At 48.9% G+C, this 20,821-nt stretch overlaps 1 protein-coding gene across 3 annotated transcripts in view; it reads left to right on the forward strand.

The window, feature by feature from the left end:
* Positions 1-20,821, forward strand: part of LOC126518342 (membralin) — a 249,140-nt gene that overhangs the window by 125,315 nt on the left and 103,004 nt on the right. The window contains exon 1 of one of the 3 annotated variants that reach the window (XM_055064431.2): positions 8,046-8,234. The exons of 1 other annotated variant lie outside the window; for it this stretch is intronic. The gene's annotated coding sequence lies outside the window, so the exon portion shown is untranslated. Of the gene's footprint in view, positions 1-8,045; positions 8,235-8,255; positions 8,622-20,821 lie in introns of those variants that run through there. One more of the 3 variants, XM_055064430.2, reaches the window with a different exon arrangement.

The raw sequence follows: 20,821 nt of genomic DNA on the forward strand, positions 1-20,821 counted from the left end.
TGGACGGATGTGTTTTGAGTATATATAGGTCTTACAAAATTGAGTTCGCCGAGCTCGTTGAAAACACAAGGTATCCGAACTTCCGTATAAATGAAGATTAAGATTAAGGTATCAATAAATTTGGGGGTTTTTTATGTCCCAAAACCACGATCTGACTGCAAGGCAAGCCGTGGTCGGGCCGTCCTGGATTTATTTCGACCACCTGAGGTTCTTTAAACGCGCGCCCAATGCACACTGCACGAGCGTTCTCGCATTCTGCCACCGTCGGAATCCAGCCTTGAGCGGTTGGGACGGGAAGGAATATTGTGTCTAAACTTGCCGGTGAACGTCACGCAGTTTGTTATAGCGCCAACCTTTCCTTTTCACAGTGAACTACACCTCTCTTTATTATTGACCAAAGTACTCCAGTCACGAGTACATTCGGCCAATTGTTATCTTGATCTTTCAGTACCTTTCCGTTGCTTTCTTGATTGGGCTGTGTTCGACGTATACGTTCCTTCTTGTGTAGTCTCGTGTGATTTCCGCAATATGTATGTGCAAGCATGTAAATAACGTAAAATGACCTAATTAAGCGACGGAGAGACGGAGATGGTTCCTTCAGTTATCTGACTCGCGTTTTGAATGCGGCCTTTTGGGGATACAACAACCAGCTGTTACCGTGCACTCTATCTTGCTTCAGTTACCGGTGGCCCGATCGTGGTCCCAGGCAGGTTATACCATCGCATGAAACGCCTCTGCTGTACCACTTCGGTGCATTTAAAATATCGCGAAAAATTCAGTCCGCTGCCATCGGCAACAACGACACTCATTACCCCTGCCATAATAGTTTTAAGTCTTTAGTGTTAGCGTTAAAACCAACCAAAGTCTCGGGGCGAGTAAAAAAAAAAAAAAAGAAAGAACCCTCTAAAAGCGAATCTCGCGCATTCCTCGACCAGACAGTTTGCAAGTTTGCTTGCTGTCTTCCCGAAGGCGGGCCCTTTATCCCCTCTCAAGTGTCTGTATCTGGCCCTTTCTGTGTGTCGCCCTAATGACGCGCAAAGAAGAGCGTGCTTATTTATAGCTCAAGCAGTTGTTCTTCCTATCTTGCCGCCTTAGCGGGTGGGGGTAGCAGGACCATCCCTTTCGGTGCGCGCGTCCGTAGTTATCTCAGTTTCGAGTGCGCCGAATGTCAGCTCTTTTTCGACGCAGATCTCCCTGCTTGGAAAAGCCGCTTCTGCGCGCACCCTTTTTACGTGCCCGTCTAAAATTACCAGTCCTCGGAGCCCGGAGCTCGCCTCATCGGTTTTGCATAGGCCCATCTCGCAGAGGACGCTGTTGATAGATATACGCGGGGGGAATTCTCTCTGGCACCTTTGACCGCGTTTTAAAGCGTTTGGTATTCTTTGTGAAATAACCGCGATTTATTTTAGACGTCTAACCGTTTTCGTGGGCCTAAACCGTGGATACTGCAGTAAGAACGACGGTAAAGAACACAGCGGTAAAAAAACGCGCGGTGCTATCGGTATCCTTCTCGCACTCTTCCCTCGTGGCAGCTTGCGTTTTGAGGCGCTGTGCCTCTGTTCGAAGATGCAGACGCTGTCACGTGAGACGCTGCACGGGTTTTCAATATGGTTCTTGAGGAAGTTGTGCTCGAAGTACAGATTGGCTCCCACGTACGCGGTAATTAAGGCGCGGTGGTAAGGAGAACGTACCGCCCATGACACATTTGCAACACAGCGCCACAAACAACCACCTCCCAAGTATATATGCATGCTATAAGCGCACTCCTCCGGATAGCAACCGAGGTTGGTTCTTCCTAATTTCTTCCTCTCTCGTATTACCCTGTTTTTGTAACGGTCATATTTGTCATGGACATTCAACTGTCTTGGGTAAGTCATTGTCGTTGTATATTGCTACGCATTGTAGTGTGCTTTAAAAAGAAGAAAAAAAAACGAGATTCCGCAATCCAGTCACGTCGCAGTACGAAATCGGTGCCTATTGGTGAATAACCACTGTGGGCTAAGCAGTATACGTAAGCACACTGTCGTTGGGTAAGCGCGCTTGATTTACCACGCGTGCGTAGAAAGCGCTAAGCGTCAATGCACGTATGCATGCAGATAGCCTGTTTAAAAGCTATCGCACCCCATAAAGTGCCGGGCACGCATGTTGTTAGTCTTCGCCCTTTCTTTGTTTTCTGTGTTTGTGTATGTGTGTGTGTGGGGGGGGGGGTCAGTATTTACTACGCCAATCGTTTATTGGATTCATATCTGCAGTTACACAGGGCGTCGGCGCATGTCCGATACCGTAGCCCTCACTCTCTCCATCTTCAGTTAAATTCTTATCTCGTTTCTCCCGGCAGCCGCGTCGCGTTGTTTATTTATTTATTTATTTTTGTCCGGATCCCGTTTCGCCATGAGGGCTTCCGATCGTTCCTTGCGTCCCCTGGTTTTGTCCCGGTCCTGTACCTTCGTTTGAATACTTCGCTTTCTTCATTGCTCGCGAGCGTGCTTTCTCGTCAATTCGGGCGCTTTGCCGGCCGCCAGTCTCACTCGTTCCTCGTGCCGTGCATGCAGTTAAATTGCGCGCCGTATTCGTGTAGCAACGCTTTTGCTCGTTGTGTTCCCCGGGTTTCCGCGAGGGTACGGTTTCTTTTACCGCGCCGCCCTCGTGTCTCGTGTTCGGGTCTCGCGTCGACGCGGCCGCCCCCCACCCCCCACCCCCCCCGCCTTCCGTGCATATTTCTCCGCGCGCACCTGTTGCACGAGGCGGTGCACCTGTTTTTGTTCCGTTTCCGAGGCGCCGGGCGGGGTGCCCGCGTTCTCTCGGGCCGGCGAAAGGTTACGAGACCCCAGGAGGCGAGACGAGATGATTTTGAAGAAAGAAAGAAAGAAAGAAAGAAAGAAAGAAAGAAAGAAAGAAAGAAATGAAGAGGGATAGGCAACAGGGGGCCGCGGCGCAATTTGGGTCGGCGCGTACGGGCCGGCTCTGCAGCTTTCTCCTCTCGCGCACAGCGGCGCGATGCTCACCCGTGGGCACCGCTGCATTGCCCACCGCCCGGCTTTGTGCGATTGGGCGTTTTCAGGAAGCGGCGAGGCCTGGTGGACGGTGGCATCGACGCCCGAAGAAGCAGTTCGCGACCGCCGTGCTTCTGTGTAGACGGCCCTGCTCCGTGTGAAGCCAGTTGGCGCTGGCTCCTAATACTGTACGCTTCTCCAACGTCGTGGTTCCTGTAGGGGTTTTATGTTCGCTATGTACGAAATATCCGCTATAGGGAGGAAATGCACGAGAAGGTTTTGGACGGACGTAAACCGCAGACACCGAATGGAGGTTTCTTGGCTGAGCCCTGCAGATATCTCGAGTAGCACAGCAGGGTGCGCATAAGGGGCAGCGAAACGTGCCTCGGTATTTCCTCCTGCCTCCCGTCGCTCCATTTAACTATGTAGTGGCAAATGAGGGAGTGCTCTGGCGCGCACCCCCGTATAAAATGGAGAATCATTTACCCTGAACAAGTTTGATAGAGAATGGGAATTATGCTAGGTTCGTTTCGTCGACTATAATCAATATCCTTCCAAGCGCGAAAGGAGGCTTGTTGGGCGCCAAAAGTCGCAGTAGCGAGAGGCGGTCGGGGATACTGTCCTTTAAGTTTCCACGAAGGTTCACCATGGCGTCATGAATTTTGGCACTGTCGGTTCGAATGTAGTTGTTTCTTGGCGAAAAATAGCACCGCGCTGCGGTTTTTCGTGGCTTTTTAAGCCTTCTGTTACGGTAACAGCGACTTTATTTTTTGTATTTTATTTTATTTTTATTTGGGGTGGGCATTGAAGAAGGGTCATGTACTACTGCAGCTAATCTCAGTTTTGTCTTAGGTGTCCCGTTGAGTGTGGAAGGTGTAGCCGACAATTCCGTTTAGCCTAGGCCCTGTTGGCGACGAACGTGGCCTTTCTGGTACGGGAACCTGTGTGAAGTTATATATGCGGCGTGATGCGCTGGCGTCGATGAATGAATGAATGAATGAATGAATGAATGAATGAATGAATGAATGAATGAATGAATGAATGAACGGACTCGAAAGAGGGCCGGGCGCTCGTGGGCGCGTCCTTATTATGCGCCACTCGTACCACTTGTACACGCGGGAAGTTCCCCGCCTCTTTCCTGTTACCGTGTAACGGGTTCACGTAAGTAGAAGCCTTGAAAACATGTCGTGACCGCGCCCCTGTCCGGACGGCCCACGTGCTAAAATCGCTGATAGCGTAATTCTTCACGGCTCCTCGTGACAGCCGCAAGCATGGGCGCGTGACCGCCAGTAGGATACGAGTGGCCGCTTCTCTTTCTTTGTAACCATGGCCTCCGAGATCGCGTGCGTGCACCGCCCGATCTTGGAGACCACGTTGTAAAGGTACGTCCTCACTTGCGGAAATAAGCGCGCGCCAAGCGGTGCGCTTACTTCGGCAGCGCTTGTGGTGTCGTCTTCTCGTCTCGTGTCCCGTCTATACGTTTTGCGCTGTTAACACCAGGATGGAAAACCACCAAGCGCGAGCTGCTATTCTAGAGAATTCTTGCCGCGAAAGCGCCGCTTGTTTCAGCAAGTGATGACGTACCTTAACTCGTACGCTTCCACGCTTTGACCTTGTTGTCATGGCCGGCGCGACGGAGCAGTCGCGCCTAAGGCGCGTCGACGAAGCACGCTCCACAGACTTTGTTTTTATGCTAACTCTATGACACATTCCAGGCTCTGCTTTCCCACTGAAACATTGGCGCATTGCGATGATGCTGTTCACTCCAACTCCCACATAGTCGCCCTTAAAACTAAATTTGAGTGTGACCTCACAGAGGAACCAATACTGTGGTTGGGACGACATTATGAGAACCCCCCCCCCCCCCCCCCCCCCATCGACGAAGAAGTTAGCCACGGTGTGCGCGGGGTGTAAGCGATAACTTCGACAGCCATATATTGTTTCAATGTATAGCAGATTGCGCGTATCGAACAAAACAGCAATGACAACGAAAGGCGAGAACAACGACACTGGCAGAAGAAAAAAAAGTATTCCACAGGAAGTCGCTAATGCAGTATACATAGAGTAAGCGCGTAACATAAATTTGTGAGATGTATACATAGTTCATTCGTAATTTTCTCTGCAACTAAGACCTTGGCGTAAAGCAAACACTGTATAAGGCTTGTAGCAATGTATAATTCTAGATCACTTGAAATTTTGCCTTTTGCGATACCTTAAAAAGCCGCTAGCCAGGTGTCACTAACTATACGTTTACATGAGCCTGATCGAAGCGTGTAGAGTCGAGCTGTAGGACCGAATTCCGGTCGTTAGGTTCATGTAAACGTTATAACGGGCCCGAGCGAGCGTCGAGGCGAAATCGATCAACTCGACCAAACCCCTTCGTAATATGCATGCAAACGCGGTCGGGTCGGGCTGAGTCATCTCGACTTCTGACACGACCCGGTCGCGTTGGGTTCTCAAGCGAGCGAAGCTGTTGTAACTTGATCATTGACGAATGATAGTGAGTCTTGCTGGAAGCTTTCATTACACTTTGTTACTCGACCGTGGGCAAACCTAACCAATGCAAAACTTTTCGCGCAAAGCGGTCCTTCAGGCTGCATGCACGATTTCAGCCGTAGGCGGGCCCAAAAGCAACTCTGTGAGGTGCCGCACAGGTACCGGTCTCGGGGTGGCCGTGGAACTTACCGCGAGAGTCTCCGTCCCATCTCTAATCTCTGTATGACGTTCGCGTGGGCCACGGGATGCCTTATCGCTATCGGAGCAATGCAAGCGTGCGTGAGCTCATGTCGCGTGTGTCAAGCCGCCACCGTTTTCGCGACCATTCTTCGCTGGCCCCGATACCTGGCTGTTCGCCGCGAACGGTACGCATGTATATAGCGAACGCCGTCTTGACTGATGAGTAGCAGGGGATCGTTGTTGCTTGTGTACACTGGGCTGCAGCTGTCTCGATCGTGCGCTTTATCGAACTCACTGGTAGTCCCGTTAGTTACTCGAATAAGCTTTTCTTTTTAGAAGTGTCTCCGTTACCCGGGACGGTATTCTCGAACGATCACTTTCGTGTATACGATCGGTTTCGACAGCGTTCCTCGCACAGTGCCAAAAACGCTATTGCCTCTTGTGATACCGACACGACCAGTGCATGTCGATTCACGCGAAGGGATCGCGAGGGGACGCATGTCTGAAAGTGAACGTTTAACAATAACGGGCCTACCCAGCGGAGCTGCTTTATTGGTTCATTGATGAATTAATTGATTTGAGTTTAACATGCCGAAGCAGCACTGAGGCTACGAGAGATGCCGTATAGTGGGGGAATCCAGGTTCATTTTGGCCACCTGGCGCTCTTTAACGTGCAACTAAATCTAAGCGCATCATTCGGCTTCCGCTGGAAAGTGGCCGTCGCCGCCGGGCAACGAACACGAGCGACCTCGCGCTCGGCGGCGTGCAGCTCACGCCATAGTCATCGCTTGAGCCACTTTTGCGTTTCGGCCTGAATGCGGCGGTTCTCGTCGGATCACCGAACCTAAAGCAGCAGTGTGCTTGACGAGCACCTTGAGAATTGGTATATGCCTGGCAACGGCGACTGCTCGCGGCGTTTGATCGGCGGCGAATATATACAGATGTGTAGAACCTTCTGTATTTGGCACTTGCTACGTAGCCAGAGGCGTATTCAAGAGGGGGCGAGGCGCATGGGAGCCTGCGTCTACCCCGAAACAAATGTTTTAGCCCATTTTCGCAAGCAAATGAGTAATTTAAGTATACAATCAGCGATGCCCCTCACCTTCCCCCCCCCCCCCCCCAAAAAAAAAAAAAGAAACAACAACAAAAAAAAAACCTGGCTGCTTGTCCGTACGCAGTTATGACGTTGTTTGATACTAATTGAAAAAAAAAAGGGACTACACACATGAGTTCGACGCATGAGGCGTGTTTTTTCTCTTTGAACACATCGAGAACATGAGATCTCCGGGCGACTACATGAGGAAAAAAATTGAATGCCAGAAAACGCGCGACCGGAAGCTTTCTGGTTTCGCGAACACATATTACTGCCCATATATGTGCCGTATAGAAGTGTGTGTAGCCGCCACGTTCCCGCTTCCCGGTTTCCACGCTTTTACCACCGAACTGTATTCGCTGCGGCTGGCGCTTCGGTAAGGAGCGTTAAGGAGGTGAGGGCAGGTGGCGGCAAGAACTTGGGTGCCGAGCTTTGAGAAGAAGAGTGAGGATGAGAACAGTAGAGCACGAAGACGATAGGCACGTTGACAAACGATGAGCACTTTCTGCTGAGCGCTCCTCGCTGCAAGTTTACGAGCGTATATAGTCTGCGGAGGTTTGCAGGGCAGCGAACTTCGGCCGTGTTTACATTCTCTCCGTGACGACAATGGCTTCTGTTAGCATCTCCTTCGAAACAGCGCGGCGGCAAGTAGTCGCATATAGCCTGCTTGAGCTAATCAGGGATTATATATGGCTACTTTTCAGTCTAGCATTTTGCTTATCTCCTTGATCTTCTATCTCGTCATTAAATATCTCCATCTATACATGGTTCAGTTACCAATGCCTGTATCGATGTCTTCCCTGCTTTTCTACCTTGCTCGCGCACGCGAGATTGAACCGCGTTTGCCCGCTCACCCTCACACGTTTTCACTCGTACGGAACCTCACAGCAACGACGACGGCCTAAATGCGGCTGGAGTGTCCATATAATTGCTATCGCAATAATGATAAAAAATTATTGTCCATTTGAACGGCTCTTAGCGGTCCTTCGAGTTATGAACTCGTCGTGGTTAAGCGAGCGCGTTGAGACTTTTGGTGCGTATCAACACCTCCCCCCCTCCCCCCCCCCCCATCTTCCTCCTCCATTCCCCCGGCTCCCGAGCTCGGAGACGTGGCACGGTATGTAGAGGCGTAGTGAGTCGCTGCCGGCGGCCTTTATGTGCGTCTCTTTCTCGCCGCTGATTCCCTGCTTCTCTCCTTTCTCGTCATTCCCCCTCTTCCTCCCCCGCGTTGATAATCTGCAAAAGGCGAAACGGAGGGCCGCTGCAAACAGCTGAAAGGAGTTACCGCCGTCTATCGTATCTGCGGGCCAGATGCGGCGACCGTTGCTTCCCCGCGTGACCGTTGCCTGCACGTAGCCGCGAAGTTTACCCGACGCCGCCACGACGCGTAGCAGCAGCGGTTGCCGCTGACCGAGGTCCATTCTCGTCCACTCCAAAAAACCCGCGGTCACTCTCGCCTCGTCCCGTTCCAGGTGTGCGGGCGACTTTCTTTGTTGTCCTATAACACCGGCGCGGCGACCTCACCGTCGCAAGAAAGTGTCCGACCTGCCGTCAAATTTGTGCTTTGCGTTTCCGAAGCTTTGAAGGAGGATCTGGAAATTGCTATCACTGCTCGGACAGCGTGTGTTTGTGTGTGTTTTTCGGGTTCTCTGTTCTCTTCTACTGGGGTGGATTCTACGTACGTATATACTTTTTTGTGGCGCGGCTTCGACGGGAGAACCTCCCGAAAACCGGGCAACCTGTTCGCCGAGTACTCGTGCTTTCCTCGGACTTCCAGTCGTGCTTGAGCTTCGCCCCTGCTGCCGCCTGGCTTGAGACCAGCCATGCACGTAGACTCGGTAGAATTGGGTGATTCGAAGGTGAGCCGTGCGGTTTGTTTGGGTTCCTCGTATGAGTTGCCGACTGTGTGTGAAGTGATTTTGAAGGGAGATGGAAGAGATAAGTGCAGCGCCTTAACTGTCTCTCGCAGGAGGAGAGTTGTCGACTGCGGTACGGCGCTCTGTGGAGTGGCGCGGAGTTCAACGTTGCCTGTTTATCGCCTCTGGGAACATTCATCGAAGCTTTCTTAGCGAACCCTCCTGGACTTTTTGCTGACATACAGGCGCACCTATGTCACGTGCGCGATTCTGTAGTTTCGATTTGGCCGTAGACGCGGGAAATAATTACATATCCGCTCCTCACCAATTTATTCCCTCGACAAACATCGCCTTCGCGTCCTCCGGACGTATACCACTGCTTCGGTCGACGTTTCGCAGTGCGTATTTGCATGAAACTGCTGTTTTGCACTACTGCGTAGCTTGTAAACGGCGTAGTGCGTAAACATTATCATTGCGTGAAATTAAAGTTGTGACCTGTGTGGTGCATGAACACCGCATGAGATTACACATTCGTAGGATGACAATGAGGACTATAGTGTATACGCACCACATTTAGTGTTGCAGCATTTAAATAACCGCTCCGCGAAAGCTTCTTTTAACAAGGATTCCAGCATGTGCGTTGGTTTCGCGCAATTTTATTTGTTATTTCCTGTAGGGTTACTTTGATTGTCCCGCTCTCTCATCGCTATATAGTCTCCCGAGCAGCCGTGGTAATCGTGCGATCAACATGAACTGCCAACGTATACAATTTTCTCGATGACAGTTACAGTTAGTATACAGTAATATACAGTTAGTATACAGTTAGTATACAGTAATAGTATTAGTATATAGTTAGTATTCGTGTCGCCGTAGGCGTTACGATTCGAGAAAGTTTATCCTGATACGTTTTGTGTGTCTGTCTGTAGCTGTACCGCATAAGCTTCCTCATATCGGCGGGAGATACCGCCGCGGGCCTTTCGCAAGGGGCATTAATTGCGCAAGAGCAGCTTGCGTCGTGTTGACCACGTGCGCTGTGTCTTGCCCAAAGTTGCGCAAACGCTTGTCTGACGGAGTCGCGCTATCGCTTTCGATTGACGTATACTTTGTTTCATTGCATGGGGACTTCCTGTCGCTGTTATGGCGATCTCGTACATTTACTATGTGAGCATCTCTGGCAATCGACGTATGGCACGCGATCAGCGGCGCGGCCGAAAGTCCCGATACTTGTTTGGTTAGGAAAGATATAGATTAGGCGCTATGGCGTTTCTCTCTCTCTCTCTCTGCATTTGCATGTCGCCACAGAGCTGTCCTATAACCATCCAGTCTGTTGTTGCCTGCTGCATAACGGTCATGATGATCAAATCGTACTTTTTAGAAAAAGAAAAGGAAGAACTAGAAGATGAAACCTGCTATGGTAGTTGCTTAATTTGCTTTGAAATTTATTTCAACATACTGCAGCCCCAAAGGGCTATCGCAGAAGATACAAGTATTGCAAATATGAAACAAAGATACCAATGAAAAATCAATTGGTAACAATATGTGAAATGAATTCAGCAGACGATAAAGATTGCACATGACCTATAGGTTAACTGTTAAGCATTACAGTGTCCTAAAGTGCGAAAAAGAAAGTGCATTGACGAAAGGGACATATATTCAACTCATGATGGCCTCCAGGGGATGCAGGTATAGCAGTGTGGCAACGGCGTTCTCCCGATCATGCTCGTAACTAGGTCAAGGCGTCTCGAAGATACGTACCACCCATTTTCGGACTTCGCTACTTCCGCCAATCTAACATCGGAGGTTAACTTATACTGTAGATCTAGATTACGCGTGAGGTGTTCAGGAACAACATTCTCTTTTTAATAAATCAAATTCAAAGATATCATTATTAGTATGCGTCCATTGGTGCTACAGAGTGGGTGGGACAAAAGTAAGGTGCACTTTCGCTCATAGCTATTTTGACATCTCATGCGCAATTTCAAGTGCATTTATACCTCATTGCGTTCTAGTGGGGCCACACGCTGAATTGTTACATAATGAAAAAATATGTTCTAGAAGGGATCGTTCTATAGCAGTAGATCGCGCGCTATTACTCTCAGAGAAAAAGAGTTAGCACAAATTAGTAGCCGTTTCATTTGATAATTGCTCATATCTGTTAATAACTTTGTGCTGACATCTTTGTTAATTAGTAGCGCGATTGTCCCAATCGATGTGGATGTTCAGTTATAGTAACCGCAGCTACCCAGCACAACCTCTGGTCTGCTATTCCTGCATCGGATGACAGCCTTCAGACGTTTTTCTTATATGACGTGTCATTTCGAAGATAAACGCTGGGTTAACATTTCTGCGCTGCTTCCCAGAACACACAATCGGGAGCACTTGGTTCGACAGATGCGATAGGCAACACTCTTTATATTTGCGACGCGCTGTTGTGCTCACCAGTTATTCAGTCAGTGCCCTCGACATGGCGCCTGCAAATTGCACTAGTGGGCATTTCCAAGGTACTGCTACCTTGCTTGTGGCTTGTGGTTGATGTGATGACGTACGTGATGACGCACTGCGATGACGTATTCGCGTTTCGTGCATTCAATCACACTTGCTTTGCTGGTGCCGTTATGCAAAAATTTCTCACTATACAATCACTTAGCATACGTTCTACGCGTTTTACTGAAGTTTGCATTCCGATATACAGAACAAGTTTGCGAACCTTTGGCTATTCTAACTCTACCGTTACTGTATAACATATAGCAACATATGTTACAGTGAGTTTACTAACCTCTACTTAGTAACCTCTTCGCACTTTTTTTTTTTGATGAACTACTCGCTGTTGCTTTGTGTGACTAGAAGAGATTTCCTCAAACATGTCTACGGTTATGGGGTTATGGGTTACGGTTATGGGGCGAGTATTGCGTACCCTTGTCTGCCCGGCCGTGTACATGTCCGACTGACAGCGATTGCTTATCCGTGAACCTCTCTCGTCGAAAGTTCAAACTTGTTGCTCGGCAGTTTTGTAAGTATACCCGCCGTCCGCTACAGACGGGCTCGATAAAGTTCCCGCCCAACTGTCTCGTTTGAATAGGGGGTTCGAGAAATACCGGACCCAAAGATTCGCGTGGTATACACCAGTCCCAGGTGCAAAACAATGCTATATACTATAGTCTGACCTTGGTTTCCGCGCACGCTCGATGCAGGCGTGTCAACTCTCCCGTATTTTCTTTTTTTGCCTTTTTTTTTTTTTTTTTTGCTTTTCCCCGCAGGGGCGTCTGCATCAGCAGGCGTTTGGTGTGTTGCGACACCACGGACCCGAGCACACGAGGGTTGGACCCTCCCGCGTGTAGCCGTGCGCGGCTTAGCCGTGTCTGGGGAAAGGGGGATCCTGGAGGTTGAGCCGATGCTGGGTGTTTGGACCTTTAAGGCCCCCCGGCGGAGGCAACACCCCTCTTCGGCCTCGGCTTCACATAGACGGCACCCCCGGACTGACCCACCCGGGGAAATCGGTAGTCGCCTCTTCCTGTCCTCCTCTCCAATCTTCGACTTTCTCTTCCACTTTTACATCTTTCCTGTCTTCTCTTCACTTCTTATTACTTCCTTTCTCCATGGCGGCAAGGGTTAACCTTGTGTATCTGCCCTCCCTTGGGTATAATATATTGGGTTATAGTAGCAATGTACGGCTGGCGCCTGCAGCCTTACGCGTTAAGGCCTGCAACGTCCCCATGTTGGGCTCCGTGGTGGGTGGCCGCCATTGCTGCCGAACACAAACCAAAATACCATGGGAACACCCGCATTTCCCCGCCTACTTGATCGTCACCCTCAGAAGAGGGGACGCACCGAAGACTTCAGCACATGTTTGACCCGCACTAAAGAGAACTACCCGAAATACCATGTTGTACATAGTGAGAATGCTGCAAAACAGGCCAGACTCATTTCACCATTCATAGTTTCAAAATCTTTGACCGAAGCCTTAGGGTCAGGTTACAAGGTGACGAAAATGGCAAGTGGAGATCTTCTTCTTGAGATCCCACAGAAAAATCAATACGAAAAGCTAGACAGTCTGGTGACCTTTGGCAACATTCCAGTTTCTGTTACGCCACACCGATCAATGAACAGCTCACGCGGAGTCGTCTCAGAGGCAGACCTTCAGGATTTGACAGAAGCTGAACTGCTGGAAGGATGGAAAGATCAAAATGTGACCGATGTAAAGCGTATTATAATTAGACGGGACAATAAGGAAATCCCCACAAAGCATCTTATCCTAACATTTGCATCCAGCGTACTGCCAGAAACGATTGAAACAGGATACATCAGATTAAACGTTCGACCATATATCCCCAACCCTAGAAGGTGTTTCAAATGTCAGAGGTTCGGCCATGGCTCGCAGAGCTGCCGTGGTCAGACAACTTGTGCAAAGTGTGGAGTGCAGGGCCACCCCTCCGAGAACTGCAGTGGCACACCTCACTGTGTGAACTGCAGTGGTGACCATCCAGCTTACTCACGCTCCTGTCCGAACTGGAAGAAAGAAAAAGATATAATCGCCCTTAAAGTCAAAGAAAATATTTCGTTTAAGGAAGCCCGTAAACGGTGCTCACCTTTCCACAGCACACCTTATGCTGATGCGGCGCGTCGGGGGGCAGCGTCGCAGCGGCAATCGCCGAGTGCCCTGCCCGCGTGCAGCGAGCAGGCACCTTTGGCTCCTGCCCCCAGGGTGGAAGTAGGTAAGCCTACTCCATCCAACCAGCAACCAGGCCCGGCTACCCTTGGGTTGCCGGTCCCACAAGAGTTATCTGCGGAAACCTGCGCTGCACGCAGCGATCCCGCAGGACCGATAGCGGCCACGAAGGTAGGCGCAGCTGAGGCTGCCTCGACCTCCCCGGCCCCTCCCAGCGCTGGCAACAGCCGGCGCAGCCAAATCCCACAGGGAGCCCCATCGACCTCAGGGCTGGTGGGCGCAGGGGTCTTGCCTTCCGAGGTGAGACTCTCACGAAAAACTTCTCGCTCGCAAGAGCGCGTGTCCGGCGCCTCACAAGAGGCAATGGACACAACACCTATACCTACGGCGCAGCAAGCGCCTAAGGAGCGGCGAGGTTCCCTCGAGCGCTCCAGAAAAAACAAAACCCCGGTTACAGGGCCTCGAAAGAGCTCTGTAACCTAAGGCATCACCTCCCTTTTTGTAGACACAGTACTTATTTAAAATAAATATGGATACACAAATTATTCAATGGAACGTCAGAGGTCTTCTTAGAAACCTGGATGACGTACAAGAACTCATACACAAACACAATCCAAAAGTGCTGTGTTTACAGGAAACACACCTAAAATCAAAACACACAAACTTTCTCCAACAGTATATAACTTTTCGCAAAGATCGCGATGATGCTATCGCATCATCGGGAGGTGTAGCTATAGTTATCCACAAAAGCATTGCGTGTCAACATTTACAGCTCCAAACGCCTCTTGAAGCAGTGGCAGTTCGAGCTGTCCTCCTAAACAAACTCATCACCATTAGCTCGCTTTACGTACCCCCACACTACAAATTAAACAAACATGAATTCCAGTCATTTATAGACGAATTGCCAGAACCTTATGTTGTTCTTGGCGATCTCAATGCGCACAGCTCCCTGTGGGGTGACTGTCGTATAGATGCGCGAGGTCGTCTTGTTGAACAGTTCCTTTTTTCTTCTGGTGCGTGCCTTTTGAATAAGAAGAAACCCACTTATTACTGTCTCGCAAATAATACCTTTTCTTCAATTGATCTCAGCATAGTTTCCCCGTCTATACTGCCTGAACTGGAGTGGGAAGTTGCGAACAATCCTTACGGAAGCGACCACTTCCCCATACTATTAAGAACACTTAAAGAAAACGAATATCTACCACAGGCTCCTAGGTGGCAGGTTGACACAGCCGACTGGGAGAAATTCCGAACCATAACTAGCATATCATGGGATGACATGTCCTCGTTACAAATTGATGCTGCTGTGGATTACCTTACAGCTTTTATTATAGATGCCGCATCTAAATGCATACGTGAAGTAAGTGGCTCGACATGCAAACGGCATGTCCCGTGGTGGAACGATGAATGTAGAGTCGCACGTAGGAATCAAAACAAAGCGTGGGGGTTGCTACGCGCTTCGCCCACTGCAGAGAATCTCGTTAACTTTAAGAAAGTTAAGTCTCAAGGCAGGAGAACCCGCCGACAGGCCAGAAGAGAGAGCTGGCAAAAGTTTTTATCGAACATCAACTCGTTTACAGATGAGGCGAAAGTCTGGAACCGCGTAAATAGAATTAGAGGGAGACAAACATATTCACTCCCTCTGGTAAACACACAGGGTGATACGCTGCAACATCAGGCAGACTCACTTGGGGAGCACTTTGAGAGTGTGTCAAGTTCAAAACATTATTCGAAATCCTTCCTGAAATATAAGCAAATAGAAGAACGTAAGCCACTCAAAAGAAAATGTCCACAGAGTGAATCCTACAACTGCCCATTCAGTATTGCTGAGTTGAAAGCTGCCTTGAGCTCATGCAAGAGCTCTGCACCCGGATCTGACAGAATCATGTATGAAATGCTCAAAAACTTACACGATGACACGCAAGTTACACTACTCACACTTTTCAACACCATCTGGGATGGAGGGTACCTTCCAACCGCATGGAAGGAAGCTATTGTGGTCCCTGTTTTGAAACAAGGCAAAGACCCTTCCTCAGTGGCAAGTTACCGCCCGATAGCCCTCACAAGTTGCCTTTGTAAGGTATTTGAAAAAATGATTAATCGGCGACTGATCCATTTCCTTGAAATGAGCAAAATGCTTGATCCTTATCAATGCGGCTTTCGAGAAGGGCGGTCCACAACCGATCATCTCGTACGTGTTGAAGCAAATATTCGGGAGGCATTCATACATAAACAGTTCTTCCTATCGATATTTCTCGATATGGAAAAGGTCTCTTAGGCGTATGCTAAAGTGATCTGTCAATTGTATTTACCTGTCAGAAATGGGCATCCACGGTAATATGCTTAACATAATGGAAAGCTATCTGTCAAACCGTACGTTCCGGGTAAAAGTAGGCAATGCACTCTCACGTCCTTTTACGCAAGAAACGGGTGTACCCCAAGGAGGCGTGCTCAGCTGCACACTCTTCATCGTGAAGATGAACACGCTTCGCGCTTCATTACCTCAGGCCATCTTTTACTCTGTCTACGTGGACGACATTCAGATAGCTTTCAAATCCTGTAACCTCGCAGTGTGTGAGAGACAGGTACAGCATGGCCTGAACAAAGTCTCAATGTGGGCAGACAGGAATGGATTTAAGATCAATCCTAACAAAAGCACTTGCGTTCTTTTTACAAGAAAGAGAGGAATGATCCCAGACCCTTGCTTAGAACTGGGTGGACAACAAATACCTGTAAACAAAGAACACAAATTCCTAGGTGTCATACTTGACTACAGACTCACTTTCGTCCCCCACATTAAACATCTTAAAGAAAAATGTCTAAAAACGATGAACATAATGAAACTCCTATCCCAGAGTACATGGGGTAGTGACAGGATGTCTTTATTGAAACTCTATAAAAGCCTCATTCGTTCACGCCTAGACTATGGTGCCGTGATTTATCACTCTGCCGCCCCGAGTGCGCTAAAAATGCTAGATCCTATTCACCATCTAGGTATCCGTTTAGCCACCGGCGCTTTCAGGACAAGTCCTGTTGAAAGTTTATACGCCGAATCGAACGAGTGGTCACTTCATCTTCAGAGAACATACATCAGCCAAACATATTTTCTGAAAGTCCACTCTAATCCTCAGCATCCGTGTTATACTACCGTTAATGATTTGACATATGCTACACTCTTTCATAATCGTCCCTCCGTAAGACAGCCTTTCTCGCTGCGTGTGAGGGACCTTAGTCATGAAATGCGTGTCCCACTCCTCGACCTTTGCCTAATGCATCCAGCCAAGCTGCTACCTCCTTGGGAGTGGCAGCTGATACAATGCGATATATCTTTCATGAAAGTCACAAAACACGCTCCAGAGGTTGAAATTCAAATGCATTTCCGGGAACTCCAGCACAAATACTCCTGCACGGAGTTCTACACAGACGCATCGAAGTCACACGACGGGGTGTCCTATGCAGCCGTCGGTCCATCCTTCTCGGAATCCGACGTACTGCATCCGGAAACTAGTATCTTTACGGCTGAGGCCTACGCACTGCTGTCGGCCGTAAAGCATATAAATAAATCAAAACTCCAGAAATCAGTTATATATACAGACTCCCTCAGTGTTGTGAAGGCCTTGATGTCTTTCTGTAATCACAAAAATCCAGTATTTAATGAACTCTATTCCGCACTGTGTAAAGCATATATATCTAACCAACATTTGATTATATGCTGGGTGCCTGGACACAGGGGCATCGAGGGAAACATTCTAGCCGACCAGATGGCCACATCAACTTCATCTCATGCAGTTAATTCTACTGCTTCGGTCCCTGTCACAGACCTGAAGCCTTTCTTAAGAAGGAAACTACGAAAGCATTGGCAACGCATGTGGGACGAAGAAATAAATAATAAACTGCATGTTTTAAAGCCACAATTAGGTTTTTGGCCTCCCGTAACAAAATCCCGCCGTACAGATGTCCTATTCTGCCGTCTAAGAATAGGGCACACTTTTGGCACACATAACTTTTTACTCACGGGAAACGAGCCTCCAACCTGTGGTAGATGCGGGGAGAGGCTGACCGTCCTCCACGTCCTACTGGAGTGTCGGGAAGCCGAATCCGAAAGAAAAAAACATTTTCTCTTAGCATACCGGCACCACATCCCCCTTCATCCTGTTATGCTACTTGGTCCAGAACCACTCTTTGATAGCAACGCCGTCCTAGGTTTTTTGAAAGATGTTGTGTTGCATGTTATTAGCCCCACACGTTCGTAGCGCTTCCTCTCTCCAGACGATGCCGCTGCGATAATTATTTTGAATAGCACATGCCTCTAGGCCCTTGTTGTTCAAGGGCTCTGGCGAGGCAGTAGTGCTCTAAGCAATTTAACATCTCGCATATTTTAAACAATGCATCATTCTTTTACGATGGATTTTAATGTTCATAGTATTCGTCATTAGTCATCGCCATAATTTTATAGTACATAGATTTTACGCATTTACAGCGACTATTTTTAGGCCACTTTACAGCCAAGTCACATCTTCCATAATACATCGTTAACACTACCACCTGTCATGGCGCTCTTTGGCCAAACCTGGCCCTTGCGCCACAAAACACCACACATCATCATCATTTTTTTGCTTTTTTCCCCCGTAAAGTTTTACGACTTAAAAGCCGTACTGGATTTTGCTAACGTCACGTAAAGTTCTACGAAAAGATGGATTGCCCTCACGAAAAAAGAAAATTGCTAGTTGGTCTCCAGTTATCTTAATTAAACTGCTCGAATTCTTCCGCTGGTGGAAGGACGCAAGAGGCATAATTGCTTCGAGCAGGTTTATGCAGAGAGCTCCTGAAGCAAGCGAAATCGGCAACAGCGAAGTCGCCGAAGCAGTTACCGTGATCTAAAATAGTGTTGTTATTCTCTGCTGGTTCCGAGTTTGCCGCTACTTCTTGTGCTGCGTCTAAATTCGGTAAATCGTCGTTAACGAAGCGCGTTTGTGTCGCCGAACTAGTGTGCTCGGGGCAAAATTTAAAATGAATCGAACCCTCGGGCTCGTCGGTAGAACGCTGTAGATGCCCCGAGCCACCACCACAGGGGGGCGGACGAATGAAAAAGTCGCGCGACGTCTTGTTTGTCTCGCGATGCCCTCGCTTGTCTGAAGGGTGCGTGTGAAGTTGTCGAGTGTCGTTGACCCCGAGAGAAAGTGCTTTTTTTTTTTCCCCTTACGTGGTTACGCGTTTTGAAATCGTCTTTGCCGCGTGAACGCCTCGCATCGTTTCCGAGAAGAGCCGGGTTTCCAGCTCGTTCCGCAACAAAGGGCTCGCCAAAGCGTGCTTCTTTACTGTATAATGGACCGAGACGCAGCCGCCTCACCAATTCCGTGCAGTTTAGCGAATGTGGTAGGGCAGTGTCGGCCGGTCAGAGCCGTACCAATTTTTTCGGTGGTGTAGTCGCCGGACTCGGTGGTTCTATTCAGTAGAGAGTTTTAAAAATAGGGGCACCAGTGAGTGAGTGAGTGAGTGAGTAGGTGAATGAGTGAGTGAGTGAGTGAGTGAGTGCGAACACTATTAAGGTCCTGAGGAGAAAGAATTAAATCAATCCGGTGGCTCCAACCAGGTCGGGGCCGGTAGACAGAGCCCTTCGGCAACGGCCCGGCCCCTCTGGACAGCTTTGAGCTGAGCGATGAGCTCTGTGTTTCTGAGCGCTGAGTCCCTGCAGGACTGGTCAGAGAAGTCCGTGCCCGCGTTGGCAGGGCATAGCCAGAACATGTGTTCGAAGTTGCTGTATTCGTGGCTGCAGTGTGGATATTCAGTAGAAAGGTCTGGATTGATCCTGCTTAGGGGCCCCAGTAGTTTGTGGCCCCAGAGAGCTTTGCAGGTGTTAGCGTTGTGGCACGCAGGAGTGAACGGCTTTAGAATAGGGCTTTGCGCTTGCACGAATATCGTCTTGCGCTTGCAGCGCCACTATGGCGCCAAAGAAAAAAAGAAGAAATCATGGGGTCTTACGTGCCATAACCACGATCTGATTACGAGGCACGCCGTAGTGGGGGACTCTGGAAATTTTGACCACCTGGGGTTCATTAACGTGCACCTAAATCTAAGTACATGGGCGTTTTCGCATTTCGTCCCCATCGAAATGCGGCCGCCGTGGCCAGGATTCGATCCCGCGACTTCTGCTTAGCAGCGCAACACCATAGCCACTAAGCAACCACGGCGGGTATCGAAGAAAAGCTGGCATAAATAATTAAACAAAACATACCATTTTATGATAAGAAAAGTAATTTTGACTTTCGTGTATTCGCGTTTTATTACAATTTAGAGATTATTCTATTAGCAGCAAGCAATTTGTTGCGCTTAGTTTTGAGTAACCAACTTTACGTGTCTTCGCCAACCAAGTTAAGCCGTGTTAGGCCCTACGAGCCATTTATTCGACAATCGAATTCGTAATCAGCGGCGTCTAATGAATCAAACTTCATTACACACGTTAGTTGAGAGAAAGCGATAATCGCAGTCACTTCTCTTAGCTTACGAACGTCACGCGTTACCACGAATCGAGCCCAGTTTGGTGTTGGGTTAGAGCCGTCGCTTCGAGGGGTGCCGCCATGTTTGTTGACACAAAGCTTTTGGGGCAACTTTTGGGGCTCCCGCTAAAACAGGGAAATAGCGGGCCCGACGCAAAACCCAAACGCAGTTTGCGTCTTGTGCACGTGCAGTGGCTTCGGCGCTATTTATTTGTGGCCCCTATTCTAAAACTATCTAATGACTCTGTTGGATCACTTAACTAAAGCCCCTTGATCTTGGATGACTCTATTCGATGGCGCTTGCATTCTAGTCGGCGGCGCGTGGAGGAAGTGGCCGAAGGCCGACAATCGGGGAGCTCCTCTGACGATTCTGCTTTCTGGTTGGCTGGCGGTACACTCATAGCTTTCCATGTACTGTACGTAATTTGTGAGGTGGAGTGTATACGGGCTGGTTGCGTTATAAGGTGTGCACTTTATTTTTTTCTCGAAGATGATGACCGCAGACAAAGCGAGACGCTTGAATAACTTGACTGGGCAAAAAATGAATAAAGTGGAAGAATGTAACACGCTTGACCACTTGATTCCGCGTATTAAGAAACGCTGAAGGGCTCGGAAACAAAACGAGGCGCTTATGCTAGAGCTGTACTTTCCCCTGGCTTGTTTTTGTCGCTGCGACTTATCGTTTCCCTTCTTGTAATCCGCATTTATGGAAAGAAAGAAAGAAAGGAAGGAAGGAAGACATGGCTTCTCGCACGTATGTATTTTTGCGAAGAAGCAGGCCGTGCGAGCGTGCTGGACGTCTGCCAGGGTTACGCTGTCGTTATGTTACGACGGGGTAGCTAGCGCAGCCGGGTTTTCATTCGCGCTAGTCACGTACAGCTCATTGCTTTTCCTGACTTTAACACCTTGTATATTTCGAGCGTCTTCAGCCGTAAAGGACTTTGTACGATGGTACCTCGTTGTGGCAACACTGATTCATTCATGGTTGTAAACAAAACTCGGCGCTAACACAAGGGATCCACGAAGGGAAAAAAATGACA

Source organism: Dermacentor andersoni, chromosome 11 (genome assembly GCF_023375885.2).
Source record: "Dermacentor andersoni chromosome 11, qqDerAnde1_hic_scaffold, whole genome shotgun sequence".
In the NCBI taxonomy this organism is placed as follows: domain Eukaryota; kingdom Metazoa; phylum Arthropoda; class Arachnida; order Ixodida; family Ixodidae; genus Dermacentor; species Dermacentor andersoni.